The sequence below is a fragment of the Equus quagga genome, chromosome 9 (assembly GCF_021613505.1).
Source record: "Equus quagga isolate Etosha38 chromosome 9, UCLA_HA_Equagga_1.0, whole genome shotgun sequence".
Lineage (NCBI taxonomy): Eukaryota > Metazoa > Chordata > Mammalia > Perissodactyla > Equidae > Equus > Equus quagga.
In genome coordinates, this window is record NC_060275.1 from 43,150,854 (window position 1) to 43,157,505 (window position 6,652).

Consider the following 6,652-nt stretch of genomic DNA (forward strand, 5'->3'; position numbering starts at 1 on the left):
AGCTGAGAAGGAGCCTTGATATCCCTAGCTATAATTGCTTCTCCTTTCAATTCCGTCAAGTTTGCTTCACGTTTTCTAAAGCTCTGTTATCATGTGCATATTCACATAGGATTTTCTTTTTCTTTTTGGCCTTCTTGGTGAATTGACTTCTTTCGTTATAAAACTACCCTCTTTGTTCCTGGTTATATTCCTGTCCAGAACGGCATATTATCTGATATTAATATAGCCTCTTAGGTTTATTTTGGTTAGTGTTTCTATGGCTCATCATTTTAAATTTATTTTTACCTTTTATCAGTCACGTTATAGAGGGATAATTTACATACAGTTGAAGTTGTCCTTTCAGCTATACAATCTGATGAGCAATTTGACAAATGCATGGAGCCATGCAACCACGACCACAATCAAGGCATAGTGTGTTTCCATCACTCCCCAAACATTCCTCATTCCATACTTCAGTCAATTCTCTCTCCTTGCCCCAATTGCTGGTATCCCTGGATATTGCTTGTGTCGTCTAGAATGCTATATGAACGGTATGAGACAGAATTTACTTTTTGTCACTGGGTTCTTTCATTTCGCATTATATTTTTTAATTTGATCCTTATTATAGTATTATAGTGAATCCTATTATTGCTGAATAATATTCAATTGTGTGACTTTACCAGAGTATGTTTACCATGGATCAGTTGATGGAAATTTGGGTTGTTTCCACTGTTTGGAAATTATGAATAAAACTGCTATACATTTTTGTTTATGCTGTACGTTTTTCTATGTGTCTTTGTATGGACTTACATTTTCATTTCTATTCTCTTCCCTTCCCTTTCTTGATGTTTAAACATTTTTTAGTTATACCAAGTGTGTTGTGTTTGTGTAGTGTGACTTTTTACTTATTTTGTGTTTGGAGGATATATTGGGAGGTAGAACCTAGGCAGTTGCCTTTGTCGTCTGTTCCTCAGAAGTCTTAATTATGTCCTAAAGATATTTTTAAAATGAGAATACAAATTTTATCACTTCCTTTAGTTTTTTACTATTTTTTCTGAAAGAAATTACTTTGACATTTCTTTTGTGGCATGTCTGCTAGTGATAAATTTTATCAGCTCTTGTTGTCTAAAAGAAGACTAATTCATCTATGCATAGAATTCTAGGTTGACAGCATCTTTCTTTCAGTCCTTTAAAGATTTCCCTGCATTGTCTTCTATCTTGCACAATGTCTGATTAAAAGCCTATTCTCATTCTTATTTTTGTGACACTTTATATAATTTGTATGATGCTCTGGCTACTTTCAAGATTTTCTATTTATTACTCCTTTTAAGCAATTTCATTTTAATATGACTTAGAGTTGTTTTCTTTATGTCATAATTTCAAATCACAAATTTTATTAATAATGTATTTAATTTATACCACTGTCTCCATAATAATGCCACAAGCTGTTGAAAGTTAAAATTAAGTAAATTCGATTTTGTAGGCAAAATCATGCAATAGGGAAGTCTAATGAACTCAACACAGATGTCTTCCATTTTTAGCTTTGCAAACTACTAGTTATATAACTTGGGAAAATAGCTTATCCTCCATAAGTTACATCTTCAGAGAATCTTTTCCTGATCTCCCAGACTACTTCCTGTGTTAACATTCACTGTAATTTTTAATTATTCATCTAATATATTCATTCATTCATTCATTCAAGCATTATTTATTGGATGCAAGTTTTGGGTTAGATCCTATTTTAGATGCCAGTGACATCATAATGGAAAAAAAGGACCCTGTTTTCATGTATCTTATATTTTATTTATAGAAGATTAAACAATGAAAAAGTAATATCATGGGAAGACATGGAAGAAACTTAAATGCACATTACGAAGTGAAAGAATCTAACCTGAAAAAGCTACATATTGTATGCTATGGTCTGAATGTTTGTGTGCCTCCCTCCCAAAATTCATGTTGAAATCCAAAGGTGATGCTATTATCATATGGACCCTTTAGGAGGTGCTTAAATCATGAGAGTGGAGCCCTCATGAATGGGATTAGTGCCTTATAAAAGAGGATCTAGAGAGATCTCTAACCCCATCTACCATGTGAAGACACAGCAAGAAGGCACTGTCTGTGAACCAGGAAGTGGGTTCTCACCAACCACCTCATTGAATCTGCCAGTGCCATGCTCGGGGACTTTGCAGCCTCTAGAACTATGAAAAATAAGTTTCTGTTGTTTATAAACCAAACAGGCTATAGTATTTTGTTATAACAGCCAACAAGTACTAAGACACTGTATGATTCCAACTATAAGACATTCTGGAAAGGCAAAACTATGGAGACAGTGGTTGCCAGGGCTTAGTGGTGAGAGAGAGATAAATAGGCAAAAGATAGAGGATTTTTAGAGTAGTGAAACTACACTGTATGACACTATAATGATGTATACATATCATTATACATTTGTCCAAACTCATAGCATGTACAACATCTGTAGTGAATTATAATGTAAACTATTAACTTTGGGTGATTATGGTGTGTCACTGTAGCTTCATCAATAGTAGCAAATGTACCGCCGTGGCGGGGGATGTTGACAATGGTGGTGGCTATCATGTGTGGGGACAGGGGGTACATGGGAAATCTCTGTACCTTTCACTCAATTTTGTTGTGAACCTAAAATTTCTCTTTAAAAAAGTCTATTACAAAATGTAATATATGTCAGGTAAGTTCTATGAAGAAAAAAATGGGTGAGTTGTGAATAGTTGTAGGGTACTGTTAGATAGTGTAATCAGAGAAGACCTCTCTGATGAGATGACGTTTGAGCACAGATTGATGTTATTATGAGAGGGAACAAGTGGATATTTCAAGGAAGACTGATCAAGACAAAGGAGAGATCAATTGCAAAGGGCCTGAATTTGGAGCATGCTATTATTTTAATGTGCCCCCTACCCTGCTCAGTAGATATTATTGACTGTATGAACCTTGGGTCATTACATCCCTGCATCTACAAGTTGATAAATTAACTCACAACTCATAACACTTGCAGATAGAATTATGCTAAAGAATTATTATATGCAGAGTTGCACTATACTTCAAAAGAAGCTCTAGACACTTGCAATAACAGGAGATTCTGGGCACAACTGCTAAAGTAAATTGCGATAAATCATTTTTATAAAAATTTTTCTTAATTTCTAAAATAAACGAAACAGTGAAAAAAATCATTGCTTTGAAATCACACTTACGAATTTTCAAAACATTTTCACATGAACTCTGTTATTATCCTGCCAGTTCTTCCATGAACTAGGAAAAAAATAATAGTGCTTATTTTATACCAGAGGACCATATTATTCTTAATATTACAGACCTATGTGAATTGCCTGCACCACAGATTTCTATACCTTAACAAAATACTTTGAGTTCTTACCATGAGCCAGGTATTTATATTCTTGTTTCTTTATTATCCATAATACTGCTATACAATAGATGTTATCCCTATTTTATTGTCGATAAAACTGAGGATCAGAAAAGTTACTTAAAACTAGAGTGACATAGTTATATCTGTATAATTGACTTTAATCTCCAGCCATTATGACTATATCATAAACAGAGATTTATATTGACTTGTAATATCATTATATTCATTGAATATTAAAATATATTTATCTAGTATACTTAATGTAATCTTAAATATATCTATAATTATTGTTATTGATGATATCACTACAAGTATGATTTGTATAAGAATTGACAGTTCCAGGTATAGCAGTTTTATCTCATGTAACACCTTATTTGAGTAGAAACAATTTCAGTGAGATCGTTATGACAGATACTAAAATGCCAATTTTACAAATTAATGCTCATAAATGAGATTGGGAGAAATCCCACAGCAGTCCAACGACACTCAGCAATTTGAAAATATGTTTCCTGTCTTTAGACTTGCAAGTCATATGGCCAAAGACATACATTTCATGTAAGAGATGTGAATTATATCACATATTAAAATCTAATTTTCCTCTTTTAAAAATAAATATTTTAAATAATTTGTAAGTCATGTTCTTTAGTCATAATATTGGAACTTAATTGGAAATCTTAAAATTTTAGAAATTTCATAATGTGTCTATGATAATGACTTTTAAATATAGCTCAATTTATTCTAGATGTCTTTGCATGATGCTCATTATGTTCTGAAGCTGACATATAATCTGGCTGGGCCTATTCTCATATTACTAGAGTTTATTTTTAGTTTCATAAAAATGATTGTAAATATGTAACATAATTATTCCCTTCTTGAAAGTTAAAGATTTTGTTGTTTATTATGAAGAAGTGAATAAGCAAATCTGGAATGATATATTACTAAGCCCAGTTATAGCATGAATGCAATTTTTAAAATTTTTGATATCAACAGTTATTGAATGAGAAATCCTTTAAAGACAAAATGTCTAAAACACATCTCACAGAGAGAAGACCAAACTCTCCTAAAAAATATCAGTGGCTGAAGTAAACATAGCTGATGTATAATATAATTTACAATGGAATTTCAAGTTCTTAGAGTATTACTGAGTTCCTATCCCACTGGAATATTTGCCTGTAGCCATATTTCAAGTTGTGTTCATGTTTATGAAAATAATTTTCCTGACCAAAATCGAAGAGGCAAAATCTGTTTGCCTAACAGTGCAAAATGAGTAATGTATTGCATTGCACTGTTACTTCGTTTATTCACCTAAGATTAATTGAGGGACTCCAGGGAAACAAGAATAAACGACACACCCTTTACTTTCTAAGAACTGTGCATTTCAGATTTTCTAGACAATTTCCCAGTTTTAGCACAAAAAAATGCATTTTAAATCTGTGATAATCTTTTTATTTTACCTTCATATGTTTCTCTTTACAGAAAAGTTTATAATTTGGGGGACATGAAGGAGTTGTTTATTAATTTAAAGGGCTGAATAAACAATAAATTGCCTAATTTTATAGCAAGTGGATAGTTCAGGAATAATGAAGATTCAGTGATTTTCATCTCCTTAGGATGATGTGGAGGCAAGGAGTCAGCCGTCATTGATGGAGGACCGTGCGTAAACAAGAAGCCTTTGCTGACCATCTCTACACAGTTTAATTTTGCACACTGAATCAGTTACTCATCCCCCACTGCCTTTTCTCTCATGTTTTCTCATCAGACCCTCAGCACTTGTCACGTCAAAATGTTATCTTGGAGATGGTGAAGAGGAATTATTTTAAAGACTGTGTTTAAGATGAGACCCTGCTTCCTGTTCCCCTTTACCTGTTTCTATTATATGTCTAAGGTCAGAAGTGTAAGGAGGCTGCATAGTCTGTCTCCTAAGCAATATGTGTCCTCCATGAATTTTAGCATAACCCACCAGAGAACTACACTAGGATTTGGAAAAATACTTCAAAGCAATAGAATGTAGGCATTTACCTGGACTTATTATCCTTCCAAGGATGCAGAAATGACCCCAAAGCTTCTATAAAGACTAATGCAAAAAAATATTCAATTGAGACTCACTAAATCTCAATCATTTTGCTTGAGGATTTTACACATATTTCATTTAATTCTTTCAGCTATTCTTTCAGCAATTGTTTGGAAACTGACCGTAGGTAATTTTCCCAAGCTTGCACAGTTAGCATATAACATAATATAGTTTGCAAGATGTTTTATTCTCATTCTGTATCCACTGTTCTTTTCACACATCATCATTGCTAAATCTGTTTAACTGAATTAATGAATGTGTGAAGAATCTATGTTAAAGGATTTACACTTTCCTGTGCTCTTGTAGCAAAAGCTTTTCTTATTTAGGATTTCCCAGGAAATGAGAATCAACACCATAGATAATCAGAATATTATTTGGATCGTTATGATCTACAAAGGACAGAAATGTTCAAATAATGTCTTTTCATCCCTTGTATTCAGAAGCCTCAAAGAACCTCAAAGTGAGAATAAAAAATAAAATATATCCTGAAATGTGATTCAAGAAGCAGTGTCTTTTGAAAATAGTCATGTTTTGTATGATACTAAAATTTAAATTTAAATTATGGCTAATTTAATATTTGACTTATTTTGTTCAGTGTTCACTAGAGAAATAATCATTCTCCAAGCTGTAAAATATAAAGATATAGAAGACAAGAAAAAATCCTATCAGAATTATAGAGAAGCATTTCTCCCTTTTTTTTTCTTTTTGAGGGTGGTTAGCACCGAGCTAACATCTGCTGCCAATCCTCCTCTTTTTGCTGAGGAAGACTAGCCCTGAGCTAACATCCATGCCCATCTTCCTCTACTTTGTATGTAGGATGCCTGCAACAGCATGGCTTGACAAGCAGTGCATATGTCCACACCTGAGATCCAAACCAGTGAACCTCAGGCTGCTGAAGCAGAATGTGTGAACTTCAGGGGCTGGCCCCGTGGCCGAGTGGTTAAGTTCACGTGCTCCGCTACAGGCGGCCCAGTGTTTCGTTGGTTCGAATCCTGGGCGCGGACATGGCACTGCTCATCAGACCACGCTGAGGCAGCGTCCCACATGCCACAACTAGAAGAACCCACAACGAAGAATACACAACTATGTACCGGGGGGCTTTGGGAGAAAAAGGAAAAAATAAAATCTTTAAAAAAAAAAAGAATGTGTGAACTTCACTGCTGCACCACTGGGTTGGCCCCTCCCTTTTTTTTTTTTTTTTTTTT